At 39.9% G+C, this 17,892-nt stretch overlaps 1 long non-coding RNA gene across 1 annotated transcript in view; it reads left to right on the forward strand.

Moving 5' to 3' along the window:
- The window catches only part of LOC137327739 (uncharacterized), a 174,026-nt gene that overhangs the window by 148,383 nt on the left and 7,751 nt on the right, over window positions 1–17,892 (forward strand). The gene's annotated exons all lie outside the window — the stretch shown is intronic.

The raw sequence follows: 17,892 nt of genomic DNA on the forward strand, positions 1-17,892 counted from the left end.
ATTCTCAGGATGTGATAAGGCTCTATATAAATACAAGTTCTTTCTTTGTTATTATTACAATCTCAGAAAATACTAACAATTATACTTTATTGTGTACTTTTCACCCACTGATCTGCAGAATTATTATGGTTAGAGTTGGCATGTTTCTGAGTGCAATGATGACAAATTCGTGTTTGCGACTAATCATAAGCCCTCTATGAAGTTCTACAATCTCCGATCACGAACAGCGTTATGGCGTTCAATTTAACATCTTAAAGACTATCACTTCTGTTTCAGTGTTTTAGTCGTTTTGGCTTTATAGTCACCCAAACTGTCACTATGGTGCAGTCTCACCATAAGGTAAGCTTTGGCACATAGAACACACACTAAACCTCAGTCCAGATTTACTGTTATATATGCACGGCTAATTCAACGTAGCCCGGGCGGGGAGGGGGGGTGGGGTGGACAGGAACAGGAAATGAGTCATGGTCCGGTCAGCCTGGTCATTGCCCATCTTTGCGTTCCTGTGATTTTCCACTCGATGCGATATGCAAATAACAGAAACATGTCCCCTGACATATTTTCTGTCACATGCCCCAAAGCAACTCTGAGCACAAGGGACAGTGTTGCTTTGTGTGGCAGATGATGGTATTTAAATTTTAAAGAGCCAAAAAGCCACTGCAATTGATTACACGTGATCGAGTGCATGCGCTAAGATGCCATTTTGACAGTTTTAAATTTTTTCTACTTTAGAAAGAAATAACTTGCATTAATACAGCACCTTTCATGACTTCAGAACATCCCAATAAAGTACTTTTGAAGTGTAGTTACTGTTGTAATGTAGGCAAATGCAGCAGCCAATTTGCACACAGCAAGGTCCCACAAACAGCAATGAGAAAAATGAACAGATAATCTGCTTTTTGTGCTGTGGGTTGAGGAATAAATGTCAGCTAGGACATTGGATGAACTCCGCTGCTCTTCTTCGAATACTGCCCTGGGATCTTTTACGTCCACCTGAGAGGGCAGACTGGGCCTCGGCTTAACGTCTCATCCAAAAGACGGCACCTCCGACAGTGCAGCAGTCCCTCAGTACTGCATTGGAGTGTCTGCCTAGATTTTATGCTCAAGTCTCTGGAGTGGGGCTTAAACCCACACCTTCTGACTCAGAAGCTAGAATGCTAGTCACTGAGCAATGTCTGACACTAGAGAAACTTCTTCACACACCAACAGTACAGCTATCGTGTGAGTGCACCCTAACAAACTATCACAAGATTCAGGTTAACATAAGGCACTAGCATTTCGCTGAAATGAGTCAGTGCAACGCAAAAATCGGTGAATTGCTGATCTTTGATACGTTGACATGGAATTTGAGCCAGTTGATCGTAGTTTAATTAGTGGTTTCTGGTCTTAAGATCCTCCATCACTTATTGTATTATTTCACATTTCTGGCATAGAAAAAATACATTGCTGATATTAGAATATTAGTACCATTTTATAGTGCAATTAATTTACAAATTCAGAGTAAATGGTGTGAAAATACTGCAGAAGTAGGAAGTATAGGACTGGCAAAGAAAAGAATCATTCATCCATTTCAGTCCAGGTCATTTTTAAGGTTTAGGTTTTGATAGCTCAGACATGAAGGCTATTTGCAGTACTTAACTATCCACATTACTGGGCATTTAGAGTTTCTCCAAAGTCCAGAGGTCCACATAACCCTGACTGGTAAGAAGTGTGTTTCCCGTAATCCAAGGCAATTTTCAATTTCAGTTCGAAAAATGCAAAGACAATTATGGTCTTTATGTTCAGAAACAGTTTGACCTGAATGGACTAGAAAGGATTACACTAGTGATCATCAAAGGTTTAAGTTAATTTTAGTAATTATCGACACACTAATGACAACTCATTTCATCTCTGTGGAAAATAATGGAAAAGGGCAAGACTTGTCAGACTCCATGGGCTGCGTTCAGCTATTACATGAAAGTCTCTTTGCATTTCATCGACAGACCAAAGGATCTTGTAAATAAATATTCATACGCACGTGGATACTTTTCCGAAAAAGAAATCTGATGGGGTAATTTTAACCTAACCCCTTCCCCCCCCCCTCCTCCCGGGAAACCGACAGGATGGGAAAGAGTGCCCGTTTTACATCCCACCTGAATTTACCTTCCATTGACTTCCATGGCAAGTCGTATCTGGCGGAATGTAAAACCACGACCGATCCGATCCTGTCAGTTTCCCGCCGTGCGAGTTAGGTTAAAATTACCCCCGCCCACCCCCCACAATAGTGTGAGTGCTACAAGCTGCTCTCAGTGCCTCTTGTCTAGGGAGGGGGTGGGGAATAGAGGGGGTAAATACCAGCAAGGGTTCCCACTCCTGATTACCATTCAGCGAGTCCCGCTGGAAAGTTTGGGGGTGGGGTGGGGTGGGGTGGGGGTGGACATTGGACCAGGACGGGGTAGAGGCCGGTTGTGACACTTTCCCCAGTTCAAAAGCCCTCTGCCATTTGCTGTTTTGGGCTCATCGATAAGAGGGCTGGAGCTTCCCTCTCACTGCACTTCAGGAAAGAAGGGGCAACAAAAATGGCAGAGAATGAAATTGCTGAACGATCCAAAGTACAAGTCTGCATTCATAGACCACAACCGACTGCAACAGTGTTTTTGCTCGCTGTTGTTCTCCTTGATTGTATGGCTCAGGAACCGAATGGAACGATGTAAAGAGGCTTTCCAGTGCTAAGGGGTGGGACATTTTTTAGATTTCTGTCTTCAAAACGTTTGCAGCTTTGGCAACCAAAATGGAAGCTATCTCTTTAATTATATCGTTCTACGTCCTACACAACTGCATAATTACTTTTGAAACGTGAAACAAATAAAACATGGGTTGGCCTTGTGTAATTCTTGATTTGAACACTGTAATTATAGGCATTGTTCAAAGAACGCAGATTACAGCTTAAACTCCGTTGAGGGTTGAGGCTGCATTCTGAGTTAATGAGAAATAATTGGATTGCAGTATGAAGTAACCACTGGAACTGATTGCTTGCCGCACCCCTGACAAGCAGAAGCATATCATCAATGAATCAGAGGCCTTTCAGGAACCGGTAGCCTGTTGCCACCCAGGCTTCCAGCTGCCCACTTGGCAGTGAATTCTGCATCCAGTCACTGCTAAATTACTCGTTCCAGCTGGCACTTCCTTATCCAACTGCTACAGTCAGTGCTTTGTAGCCCAAGACAGCTGCAAGTTGCACATGGGTGATAAATAGACTGTGTCTGTATCGAGTGGATTTATAAAGTAAGTCAGGACCTATGAGGCAAAGTCATGGGATTTCCTGTCGGTATTAATAACTGGGTCCAGTAGAATTAAAGATAATGAGAAGCTTCTTTCAAACGGAAGCGCTCAGCAATGATGCCCAAGATCTTAACGAGAGGAAAAGTGATTGTAAATGTTTGTAGTCTAATAACAATGACTGTGTTCAATGACTCGCCACTATCAGTTAATCACAGAATAATGGCTGTACTTGGGGTTTTTTTTGTTTCTTGGTCTGGCTACCTCAATTTCATGCCTTTGGCCATATGTTTTGTGTCATGCAGCATGGAGCATCAAAAGAATGCGGTCTTGTGCGGTACGGTTGTGACAATTAATTTGTTGCATTAATTTTATGGTACATTGAGCTTATTTGCCATACTCTCTCAACTCAAGGGACTGCATTGCTGAAGATAGTTCAGCAGTGATGGGGCCAGACGCTTGTCGCGTGCAGTTTAGAAGTGCGGGCCCAACTGAAGACCAACTTTCATTCGAGAATCAACGGTCGATAGCATCGCAGCCAGAGAAACCCAGGAAAGTTAGATTCAGATCAGGGATTTGTGTCCCAGTGAGTTCTGCAGTGTCTTTGTTGCTGGAGCAGCAGAGCAGTACACAAGCTCTAGAGTCACAGCAGCAACAGTTAAAGACATGAAGGTTAAAAAGACCCATGTGTGCCCTTTTCCTTGGGAAGATTTGTTTCCTTCAACCCTGACACTAGGATCACGTGGTTAGATGTCTGCAGATTGAATTAACGTCGCCTCAATGATAGAGGTAAATTGACAATCATGTATGCTTTGTGAAGTAATCCCTTTTTTATTGTTTATTGCAGCAATATGTAAAACGTCTTCAAATGATATGGAAGATGCAGGAAAGAAACATTTTAAAAGTATTAAGTGCAGATTCAATTGATTTAAGCTTTTTTTTTGCCTCTGGCTTTAATAAGCTTTCTGTCCCTTCTATTCCAGTTTAAAAGTAGCTGTGACCACTCTCTCCATCCTTATGAATCAAATATCCTGAATTTCTACTCAGTCGTAAACAAAATTATCTCAAACACATGCGTCGTAACTGTTCAGAATCTAAAGATATGCCAAAATATCAGGGCAGAGCTTGGTACAATTCTGGTGGGAGGAGCAGGTTCTAGAACAAGGAGGAATAGAATTGATGTGAGTTTTAGTCTTTACCCATGTGTTTCACCAAAGGAACTCTCAACAGGGGATTTTCAAGACTTGGTTAAGTTGACAAGTTTATTATGTCAGTTTATTTTTATTAGCTACAATTTGTGTTTAAACCTATTTCAGCCCTTTAAGTAATTCAGATTGGTATACTTGTACTGAGATGTACAGTACAATGCGTACAATGCTAGGCTGAGATGGGTTATCCATGTTTTGATCCATTTATCCATGTAAGCATTTTGCTTTGCATGGATTATACTTAAAATACTGTGTGTTGATTTGGTGCATTTGTTCATTTAGCAGCTCAACTATACAGACCAGGAAGGTCCGTACATTGATTTCCCCATCAGTATTGGGTTGGCAGATCCCAGCTGGGGTTTTAGGGGTTTGCACAACTTGTCTCATCCCTACTAGGCCAGGGAGGGGATAATCAACCAGGTTTCCTGCTCCTGATTGCTCTCCAGTGACCCCTGCTGGAAAGTGGATGTCAGAAGAGGACAACATCAGACTTCGGTGTGATGCCACCCACATTGGAGCAGCCAGCTGATGTTCACTGTTATGGTGCACACATAATGACGACTAGTGTGTAGTACTGGAGGGCACTTGGTGCCCATGGAACCATACCCAAAGAAGAGAGAGGAGAATATAGGTGAGAAAAGTGCTTGTAAAAGGCTGCCCTTTATTACTTATAGATTCCCCTTTTAGATTGTTTCTAAATAAAATATGTTAACAATACTGTGCAACAACAGCAACAACTTGCATTTATATAGCGCCTTTAAGGCAGTAAAATGTTCTAAGGCGCTTCTCAGGAGCGAATATCAGCAAAATTTGACACCGAACCACATAAGGAGATATTAGTTCAGGTGACCAAAAGCTTGGTCAAAGAGATAGGTCTTAAGGAGCATTTTAAAGGAGGATTGAATCCTACTCATTCATTCACTGTTAGCCATTAATGATTCAGGTTGAGCCTTTTTAAAAAAAAAATATTTGATATAAACAATTAATAGAAACAATTGACACTGACTAGGAAACAAATAATTATAATAAGCTTCTGAAATGGATAAAAAATGTTTTAATTGTTAGTGTTTGTATGACATTCTTTTGTTGTTTTAACAGAGTATTACCCCTTTTAAAATAAATTAGTTAACACCTGCATTAATTACCAGGCTACAGGGAAAGAGCAGGGGAATGGAACGAATTGGCTAGCTCTTTCAAAAAGCCGGCACAGGCACAATGGGCTGAATGGCCTCCTACTGTATGATTCTATGATTAATATAACAGACAGAGGAATGTCATACAAATGTGTTAAGCATTTGTCTGCTAATACTGGCAACAGTATTCTCCAGGCTACAGTACAATAATATTTGTAATTATTTGTATAGTATTATAATATTTGTATAAGTGGTATCTTGTGATTTCTGTTGCAGACTTAAATGGATGGAATTGGTAATGGAGTTGTGAAGGGAAGACTTGACTCTGCTCCTCATCTTGCCCATCTCTCTACAATTTCAAATGTTTAACTCCTTGACTCAGTTGTTACATGCTGCTCAGGCAAATGAAGTGATAAAGACGGCTGAAAAAGCCGCTGGAAGAGCGGAATTCCTCAAGAAAGCTCAGTCCTAATTGATAACATCAACAACTTCAATGTTCTTCAATGGCAGAATTTGCAGAAAAAAAACTACCTGTTGTACCTAGACTCCAATGGATTTGACAAAAATGGCCTTCTGCGACCAAATTCCATTCTCTACAACACTGCAGAGATATAGATGAGTGTCAACTGTAATATCACAAGAACAGCACTGAAAATATTGTTTGCACTTCTGCCAGCCTTCCATGTTTATGCCAAGATTACAAAAGGCAATGCAGCAACACTTCATCATTCTGCCTCAATCGAAAACATGCACATACAATATTAGCAGCAAAGATTGCGTACCACTTCTACTTGTAGAACTATATCCAAGGCTGTGTCATTCCTGGAACACTGGCCCTTTCAGGCAAATGTTGAAATGCACCACTTGTTAAATCAGGGATGTTGCAGCATGTCAATACACAATGGAAAATATCTCACTTGTCCATTAGTAACCCAGTACAGTTGTTTGAAGTCTTTCTGTGCTTCGAGCAAACATGAATGCCAAGTTCTAATAATTTAAAAACAATAAACTTTGATGGTATTGCCAAGAGAAAATGAAACACATAGCATCATTTACACAAAAGATCCATTTTTTCCATTGCATATCAAAGAATCATAGAATCGTATACTTATAGAATTGTACAGCACAGAAAGGGGTCATCGTGCCTGTACTGGCTCTTTGAAAGAGCTATCGAATTTGTCCCACCCCCCTTCTCTTGCGCCTATATCTGATAACCTTCCCACTAAATTTTCCTATCAGAGTGATTCTAATTGGTATGAACAAAGTTACAATAATACTTCAGTAGAACTTGGTCTCATATTGTTCACATGTCCAACTATTCCACGCACTGTATTCAACCACTGTAATGGCATACTGAGTATTAGAAAGGATCAGAAACTGAGGATCAAGCCTTCTCAAGCGGATTACAGGGTCCTGTCTTCTTTGACTTTTAAATGCTTCTAAATAGTAGCTGATATAGAATACAAGAAACTATTATCAAGTTGATAGTCCAAAGGTGAAGTTCAATCTATTTCCTCAGGCAAAGAATGGCAAAGAACAGTAGAGAACATAATGTTCCAAAGTAAATCTGATGAAAATAAGTCAGTGGTAATATTGCATTTACTCAGTGGGTTTAATGTGATGGTATCTAATTACAAAGAAGTGATAACGAACCTAATGGAATAAAGTGGCAATAAGGATGGTGAAGGCATGCCTTTAAAATAAACCTTTCCAATTCTAACTGCTCTTGGTTTGCATGAGCAGTGGTTTGCCTGACTTGCACAGGCAGTTCCATACAGAATCCAAAATTTCTGAAAGGAAGAATTTTGATTAAGTCAGCTTGTCATTTCATGGAATGTATCCAGCTGCCAGTGTTGCTGTACGTTACCAAAGTAATGTAAGACCCAGCCTCGGTCCAGATAGTTGCGCCTATAACTGTACTTCAATGCAGTACTGAATGCTGCACTGTCAGAAGTGTCGTTTTTCAGATGCCCTCTCAGGTTGATGTTAAGGAACCCATGGCACTATTTCAAAGAAGAGCAGGGGAGGTCTACCCAATGTCCTGGCCAATATTTACCACTCAACCAATATCACTGAAACAGATGACCTGGTCATTTATCACTTTGCTGTTTGTGGGATCTGGCTGTGTGCAAATTGGCTGCCGTGTTTCCTTCATTACAACAGTGACTACACTTCAAAAGTACTTCATTGGCTGTAAAGCCCTTTGGGGTATCCTGAGGTTGTCAAAAGCGCTATATAAATGCAAGTTCCTTTTTCTCTTTTTACTTATGTGATTTTGGATGTTTTCTGGATAAACTGTTACGTATATGTACAAAAGAACATAAGAAATAGGAGCAGGAATAGGCCATATGGCCCCTCGGGCCTGCTCTGCCATTCAATAAGATTATGGCTGATTTTCTACCTCAATTCCACTTTCCTGCCCTATCCCCATATCCCTTGATTCCCTTAGTGTCCAAAAATTTATCGATCTCCGTCTTGAATATACTCAATGACTGAGCATCCACAGCCCTCTGTGGTAGATAATCCCAAAGATTCACAACCCTTTGAGTGAAGACATTTTTCCTCATTTCGATCCTAAACGGCCAACCCCTTATCTTGAGTCTATGACCCCTAGTTCTAGACTCTCCAGCCAGGGGAAACAACCTCTCAGCATCTACCCTATCAAGCCCTCTAAGAATTTTATACATATCAATGAGATCACCTCTTATTCTTCTTAACTTCAGAGAATATAGGCCCATTTCACTCAATCTCTCCTCATAGGACAACCCTCTCATCCAGGAATCAGTCTAGTGAACCTTCATTGCACCCCCTCTAAGGCAAGTATATACTTCCTTAGGTAAGGAGACCAAAACTGTGCACAGTACTCCAGGTGTGGTCTCACCAGAGCCCTATATAATTGCAGCAAGACTTCCTTACTCTTATGATCCAACCGCCTTGCAATAAAGGCTAACATACCATTTGCTTTCCTAATTGACTGTTGTATCTGCATGTTAACTTTCTGTGATTCGTGTACAAGGACACCCAAATCCATCTGAATACCAACATTTCTTAGTTTCTCACCTTTTAAAAAAATATTCAGTTTTTCTATTCTTCCTACCAAAGTGAATAACCTTACATTTCTCCACATTTTGCTCCATCTGCCAACTTCTCGCCCACTCACTTAACCTGTCTATATCCCTTTGCAACCACTTTGTGTCCTCCTCACAGCTTACTTTCCCACCTAGCCTTGTATCATCAGCAAACTTGGATACATTGCACTCGTTCCCCTCATCTATGTCATTGATATATATTGTAAACAGCTGAGCCCCAAGCACTGATCCTTGTGGCACCCCACTAGTAACAACCTGCCAATCCGCAAATGACCTGTTTATTCCAACTCTCTTTTTTGTCCATTAACCAATCCTCAATCCATGCTAATATATTACCCCCAATCCCATGAGCCCTAATCTTGTGTAACAACTTCCTATGTGACACCTTATCAAATGCCTTTTGAAAATCCAAATATATTACATCCACTGGTTCCTCCTTATCTACCCTCAAAAAACTCTAATAGATTTGTCAAACACAATTTTCCTTTCATAAAACTGTGTTGACTCTTCCTAATCATATTATGATTTTTCTAAGTGCCCTGTTACTATGTCCTTAATAATACATTCTAGCATTTTCCCTACTGCTGATGTCAGGCTAACTGGCCTATAGTCACCTGTTTTCTCTCTCCCTCCTTTCTTGAATAGCGGGGTTATATTTGCTACCTTCCAATCCACGGGGGCTGTTCTGGAATCTAGGGAATTCTGGAAGTTCAACACCAATGCATCCACCATCTCTGCAGCCACCTCTTTTAAAACCGTAGGATGTAGGCCATCAGGTCCAAGGGATTTTGTCGGCTTTTAGTTCCATTAACATCTCCAGTACTTTTTCTTTACTTTAAGTACCTCACTCTCTATTGGTTCCCCACTATTTCTGGTATTTTTTGTGTCTCCTACTTTGAAGATAAATACAAAATATTTGTTTAATGTCTCTGCCACTTCCGTATTCCCCATTATAATTTCTTCTGTCTCTGCCTCTAAGGGACCCATGTTTACTTTCGCTAATCTCTTCCTTTTTACATATTTACAATTTGTTTTTATATTTCTTGCTAGTTTACTCTCATATTCAATTTTTTCCCTCTTTATCAATTTCTTCATCATCCTTTGCTGATTTCTAAAACCCTTCCAATTCCCAGGCTTACTACTCTTTTTGGCAACATTGTAAGCCTCTTCTTTTAATCTAATATTATCTTTAACTTCTCTAGTTAGCCATGGTTGGATCACTTTTCCCGTGGAGTTTTTATTCCTCGAGGGAACGTATATTCATTGAGAATTATGATTTATTTCTTTAAATGTTCACCATTGCTTATCTACCATCCTATCTTTTAATCAAATTTCCTAATCTACCTTAGCCAACTCACCTCTCATACCTACTAAATTGGGATTGTTTAAATTTAAGACCCTGGTTTCAGACTTAACTCCATCACTCTCAAACACAATATGAAATTCTATCATATTATGATCACTCTTCACCAGAGGATCCTTAACTTGTAGGAAATTTGGGTTTTTCCAGGCATTCGTGGACCTGGACAATAGTTCAGACAAAGAAAGCCACCCTGATGTGGTAGTTTTGTTAATCAAAGTGATTATTTATTTAGTGAGTCAAAAAAAGCACATAGCAAGCTTGAAGCAACTTAATCAATATGTGGATTACTCTGCCCAATAACACAATTGATGGTTTCAACGTACTTTATTTAATAATTTAGAAAGGCGTACATAAGCAAGCATGAAGCAAAGCGAACAAGTAGCACATACAACCTTTATAAAGCATCAAAGCAGCCGTCTAGGTCCAGACAAAGGGTGGCGATTGTTGCGGTAACAGGTGCGTCGTGGAGGGATGGTGTGTCGATGTTCTTTGTCTCATCAAAATTTTCCTCTTTGTTCCAGTTCAATAGTAAAGTATCGAAGTTCTGTGTCTTCTCATCAAGGTTTGTCTTCTCACCAAAGTTTAGAAACAAAGTCCTTTTGTCAAAGCTCAGAAGCAAAGGCTTTTTATCGATGTTCGGAAGTACAGTCTGTTTGTCACAATTCAGAAGTAAAGTCTTTTTGCCAAAGTTTAGAAGCAAAGTATTGTTGGAGGAGCTCATTGCAGAAGTTGTGCAACTGCTGCTCCTGTACTGTTGACTTTTTAAGCTTCTACGATGTCCTATTTTTATATGGTCTTTTAGCAGACAGGGTGTGCTCCAAGTTACGAGAAGGCATTAATGATGGATGGTTGGTAGTACCACTCAATAACTGTGTGAACCCACTGTATCTGCTTCTTTTGTTTTGAAAACCAGGTTGTTGTTGAGCACCAAATAATCAATGTCATTGGAACCTTCTCAAAGCTTCTGAAAGCTTCTGTGTTTCGTGCTTATCAGTTGTTATTGAAAACCGCAGCTTGTTGATGTTTCTGTACTCTGCTGCTTTTGCAGTTTTAAACTGATGTTCAAATGTCCAGTTTTAACTGACTGCACTTTGCTGTCTTTGCAGTTGTGAATTTATACTGTCCAAATGTCCAAAGGTAATGTCAAGGGATGAGTTAACCCTTGCTTTCACATGCACTGTAAATGTATTGTCCAAGTGAATGTCCAATTCGTAAATGGACTAGTTAACCCTTTACGTTGAAACGTCCAGTAGATCTTCCATACATATCAATGTCCAAATGTAATGTCAATGGACGAGTTAACCCTTGTTTTCAACTGTGCTATGACTGTACTGTCCAAGTGAATATCCAAATCCTTAAAGGGACTAGTTAACCCTTTACGTTGAAATATCCAACAATTCTAAAGAGTAAAATGGGTGCTGATCCAATGTCCAAAATCCATACAAACTATAAAATGATTAATTAACCCTGCCTCATTACACAATACTAAATCCAAAATGGCCTGTTCCCTATTTGGTTCCTCAACATATTGTTCTAGAAAACTGTCTTGAATGTATTCCATGAACTCATCCTCCAAACTACTTTTGCCAATTTGGTTTGCCCAGTCTATATGAAGATTAAAGTCCCCCACAATTATTGTATTACCCTTGTTACATGCTCCTCTAATTTCCTAATTTATACTCTGTCCAACACTATAACTACTGTTAGGGGCGTATAAACTACTCCCAACAGTGTTTTCTGCCCCTTGTTATTTCTTAGCTCCACCCATACTGATTCTACATCCTGATTTTCTGAGCTAAGATCCTTTCTCACTACTGTCTTTATCTCATCCTTTATTATCAGGGCTAACCCCCCACCCCAAGCTTTTTCCATTTTGCCTCTCTTTTCTAAAAGTCAAGTACCCTGGTTTATTTAGTTCCCAACCTTGGTCACCCTATAACCACATCTCAGTAATGGTTACTAGATCAAACCCATTTATCTCTATTTGTGCCATTAATTCATCTATTTTTTTACAAATGCTTCGTGCATTCAGATATAGCGCCTTTAGTTTTAACCTTTTACTATTTTTCCCTGATGTGACCTCAATCACTAATGCCCTATTAACCTTTGTTAAACTCTCTGTTCCTTTCTGACACACTCAGCTTGTTTTTACCCAAATCGCCACTCTGCTCTACAGCCTTGACTTTTCTCTTTAGACTTAGAAATTTACCCTTACCTGAACTCTCCCCCCATCTTATTAGTGTACATGGACTACCTAAGGCACGGTACTGTAGCTACTTCCTACTTTATCTTGTCTTCTTTTACGTTTTGTCCTTGTGTCGTCCTACACGCTAGGTCTCGAAACCTTGGTTCCTCCACTTTCATTGAATTTTACCTTTGCACAGCCCATGATGGCCACAAATACGGGAATGTTGACCTCAATCCAGTTATCTTTCATAAAGGCTTTTTTTTGGATATCTACTGATTCTGCTAACAATTATTTACCAATGTTTTTGAACATATGAATGTGACTTGCATGAAGGATTACTTTGCTAGCCATCACCAACTTGTGCATTGTAACGCAAACAGCTGGCTTGTGTTCTAGATCAATTCAAAACAAAGTAGCTCCTGGTAACACCGCTGATTGTATCCCTTAACCTCTTGTAGGTAAGGAAGTATCATTGATAACAGCCTTTTGAAATCCTCCAGATCCACAAAATTCAAACGGGAAAACCAGCAGAGTAGAAATATAATGCAAAAAGAAGCTCCTGCTTCAAGACCACAAATTTGCATTTTAAGTTTGCAACAAATAAAAAATGCACATTTGCAATTTGGTTCCTACTCATGCCTCCTACACTTGAATAGCCTGCCCAGATTTGAGTGAAGTATTGCATCACTGTTAGAGACTGTGGAGCAATATCCAGCATGAGAAAAGGGGGAGGGGAGAGGTAAGAAATATGGAAAATATGGGGAGAAAAAATTGGGATTGACTGGTGGATAATTCTGGCAATCCAACTCCCTTTACTCTAGTCCACTCTTTTTGGATGTGAATCAACAGGATTACTTACATGGAAGAATGGCTTTACCTGGTAATCAGTGAATGGTACCATCAGGTAAAACTTATTCAAAGGTCAGGTAGGGTGCGTATTATTAAGAAGAACGTCAGGGCCGTATTTATTTAAAGGTCATATTCTTCATTAGTGTTTTGAAAACAATTACAACTTCTTAGTTCTGTGTTTTTTCCCCTTTAGGTATTAGGTACATCAGCTTCTTTACTAGTCACCTAGTAAACCTTCACCACACGGACTGCAGCAGTTCAAGAAGGCGGCTCACCACCACCTTCTCAAGGGCAATTAGGGATGGGCAATAAATGCCAGCCTTGCCAGCGACACCCACATCCCATGAACGAATAAAAAAAAGTATCCTTGCTGATTGTATCCAATGAGCCCTGCTACGAAATGCAGCTGAGAAGAACCTTTTCCAAACCTCCAGGCTAACAAAATTCATCTACATGAGTTTGAAAAGATTGCGCTAAGAAATTGTTATAGCAGGGATGTCCAAGCTTGTCAACTACATGGGCTACAAGGGTACATACGATGGAGTCTCAGGGGGGCACATGCAAAATTTAAATCCACATATACCTCATGCTGCTGATACTATCGAGTCTTGTCGTTCTGATTTAAGATTTATTCACCAATGTGCCAACAGCACTAAGTACAGCACTTTCTAAATCCTCCAAGCCCGCAAAATATGAACTGACGAATAAGAAATATAAACGCAGGTTGGACTGAATTGTCCTGGCTTCGAGGGTGGGAATGCTGAGGCTCTGGGTCCACTTATGGCCCACAGGCCACTGACTGGCCATCTCTGCTTTAAAAAACTAAAGAATCAACTGTAACTTTGAATATTTGTTTTGAGGTTTCATGCAAATACGTGGGCCTGAAAAGACTTGTTTTTCCTATCAACACTTACCAACTTGTTTCACCACATAGTTCCTATTAAAAAGCAGTCTCTATAACTCTCCGCTAAAAAAAATGATGGCACAGATTCCATTTACATAGCTCGGTACATTTGCCATGTCTCCTCCCTTATAATAAACAAGATAAGCTGAAATGTCAATTATTGTTATAAATAGATTCTATTTTTGCCCTCTTGTATTAATGTTGAAAATTTGGTTTGCATTACTTTAGGTAACAGACAGAATCATTTCTGTTGCAATTAGTGCTTCCATTTTATTTATAACTGTTACCTTTTTTATTCACCTCAGACTTGAATAAAATTAATAAAATTTACGGATCAAAGCTTCGGTTCAGTTATCTGTTCCCAGTACAGGAATTAAACAAGGAAATAACCTGGGCAAAGCTCTTAAGGAACAACGTGTAATAACCAAGACCACACCAAATGACTGCTTATCTTCAGTGATTTTAATCTTCATCTGAACTCACCCTTTCTCCACCAATTTCCGTGCCCTATTCACCTCCCTCAACTTCACCCTCCGCAATGATTGATTCCTCACCCACATGATTGCCCCCTCGACCTGGGGATCACAATTGGCCTTGAGCCCTGAGCAGTCTCTATCATTGGAAGGGTTCTTTCTGACCAATTCTTGATCTCCACTCTTGTACACATCTTCCTGCTCACCCCAAATCCCTCAACTGTCACCTCCCACCCCAAGCAAACCACCTCTCTCATTCTCTCAAATTCTGACCTCCCCCTTCTGTGGCCTGCCACCTGTGATGATGCAGTACCTCTATTGACGTTCTTCACGATTGCTCCGATTTTCACTGCTCTTGTTCCCCCTCAGATCTCACAGTATCTCAATTCCACTATCCCCCTGATATAGCAGCCATCCTTGCAGCTTCAAATTCTCAAGCTGGAATGCACTTGGTGATCAACCAGCCTGGCTGTCACCAGGCTTGGCTAGGCCACCTCATGCTATACTATCACTCTTTCCTTAGCCAAAACTGCTTGCTACTTCAAGATCATTTTGTAGAGCAGAAACAATTCCAAGCTCCTTTTCTCCACCACAAACTGTGTCCTCAGATGTGCCTCTTCCAAATCCTCCCAGGAACTCACAAACTTTTTTGTGTTCAAAATCAGCGTCATTTGCACAGCTGCCGCTGCCTCCACTGACTGTCCCTCATATTCCCCTCCACCCTCAACTCCTGGTTCTGCCTCCACCCAGCCGAGCTTTCACCCATTCTATTCTCTACTGTTCCTCACTGTCAGCCCCAAACACCCTTATATTGTCCATGAAATCTATTGGCTGTTCCCTTGAGCATCTCCTGTCTTAGCTCCTGATCAACTAACTATACCATGTTTAGTGACATCATCAACCTGTCTCTTTATTCCAGCACTGTCCCCATTTCCTTCAAGGCTACCATTATCAAGCCTCTTCCAGAACCCTACTCTTAATTTCTCCATTCTCTCCAACTATTGTCCTATCCCATAACATTGAGACTGTATTAGTCTGTCACAAACGACATCCTGTATGTCTGTGACTGCGCTTTCTATCACTTCTCATGTTGTCATCTCTCTGGCACTTTCAACACTATTGATTGTTCAATGCTCTTCCAATCCTCTCTTCTGCAGTCCGCCACCATGGTACTACTCTTTCTCGATTTCCTCAACCCAACTGCAAAATAGGCAATATATTACCTGCAATATTTCTTCTCCATGCATGTCTACCTCAATCCTTGGTTCCCTCCTCCTCCATCTATGTAAAACCCACTGGCGACAACATCAGCAACCATGGGGGTTATCTTCCACATGTATACTAAGGACACCACCACTACCTCCCTGCCTCCTCCTCGAATCTAAAGGCCATTGCTACAGTCTCCAACTGCCTAGCTGAAATGAAGATCTGAATGAGCCAAAACATGTTCCACCTCAATGTTGGCAAAGCCAACCTCCTTTACAAAAAAAGAAAACTAACAATCAAAACTTGAAATATATTTTAATAAATGTAAGTGGATCTTTTTCTTGACATTTGACAGGCTGTAAAACTTGACTTAAACTCAGACACCTTAATCATAGTAATGGATGGACTGATTTATATATACTAGAAATCTCTAACATTGAGAAGTCACAATTGAATATGTTCCATTTTGCTTAATACAGACATTCTCCATAAATATCTGACCTGGTCTGTTATTGCAGCGTAGGTGTGATTTGGAAATGTACCTCTACATTCTCATACCAAACTACACCCACACAAGTCAATTCTTGTCTTAATCAGACACTGACTAAAGGTCATTTTGATGGTGCAAAGCAACAGATAAGGATAAAACAGCCTTCTTGAGGCCTTTTGATCTTTAAAGTTAAAATTCTCCTGGTTAATGAGTTATTTGGAGTATGCTTCAATCAATAATTTCAATTTTTTGGATATGCTATTGAATATACAGTAAAAGTCAGATCTTTTATGACATTCCTATATATACATTTCAATATCTCAACAATGTATCTTGCATTTTGTCACAGGAATATTTTATGTCAAGCTGCCATTACTTCCCCTGAGGACTATTACAGTTGCTTTAAAATGTTAAATAGCATATTTGAAAAGACCTAAAGCCCAATGGTGAAGTTAATTCATTCACCTTCATGGCATTAATCATTTTTCTTTCCAGTCTCTTTAATAATTGTTTCTCTGTTGTACTCCTATAACGTTGTACTCCTATAATTGTTTCTCTGTTGTACTCCTATAGGCAGAGCACTGTGTATTCATATGCTCAGGCCTCCTAGGATGCTATGACATAGTTCCTGTGAAGAATTCTGGGTACACAGGGTCTCACTGCTTATTGCTGCTTCCATGAAATCACCTGTAATAAGACTGGCATCAAGGGATAGTCTTTCGAGAGGAAATATGATCTGTAGGGATGTTACAATCCCTAAAATTCTTTGTCAATAACATGACTTAAATAGGTCATCAGAACATGAGCACTGCAATAAAAAATACCTGTAGCATGGAAACCATTAAAGGAGAGAACTATGAGTGAAAGTAAGTTCACCACTGTAGTTTAATTGCACTTTATTTAGATATTTGCAAAATAAATGAAGTGTATTAAAAAGATGTTAATTAAGAGTGTGCCTTATAAAGATACTATAAGGTGTAGAGGAGTAGCTGTATACATTTTGCTGTACTGTTAATCTTTTATGGGCCATGATAACATTTTTGCACCAAAACAGAAATATAATTTTTTCTTCAGAGTTCTAAACTTTTTTTAATGACTTTTTTGTGATTCTTTTTGTGCCAATGGTGGTAAATGGAAAATCTTCTATTTTGGACACTGAGGGGGTCAGCAACAAGTGCTCCCACATCAGACGTCATATAGTTAGATGCAGAATAAAGCTTCCTTTACAACAATGCGTTTTCCCCTGAACCACAGAAGACAACCCTCTGCTCCACCAGTGTGACACTTTTTTCATGTTTCCATACCTACTATTGTGAGTTCTCAATTGAGTGTGAATTAGTGCCAAATTAAAGGCAGTTTTGTATCATGGGCCAAATTCCAGTAGGATGGATTGAGACTCAGACTCATTTCACATGGCATCCTCGCAGCCAGCGTAGATTTCTCATCTTATCAATCTTGGCTGGATTTGAACCCAGAGGTGAAAGGGTAGTGTTTATCCCACTGCACCATCCAATTCCCACAACTTCTAGTTTCCTGATTTTATTTTCAGAGAACACACATTTTTTGCAATCATTCGTGTATGCTTTCCATCATATATTGGGAAAAATGGTCACTTTCATGTAGTGTTGTAAATGTTATTTGCTCCCCCTTCTCTTAAAGGCAATGAGTTATGCTGGGCTATGGTTCCGTGGCACTGTTAGCCTCACCGTTATTTTTATAGCAATATCCAGC

Source organism: Heptranchias perlo, chromosome 12 (assembly GCF_035084215.1).
Source record: "Heptranchias perlo isolate sHepPer1 chromosome 12, sHepPer1.hap1, whole genome shotgun sequence".
Classification (NCBI taxonomy): domain Eukaryota; kingdom Metazoa; phylum Chordata; class Chondrichthyes; order Hexanchiformes; family Hexanchidae; genus Heptranchias; species Heptranchias perlo.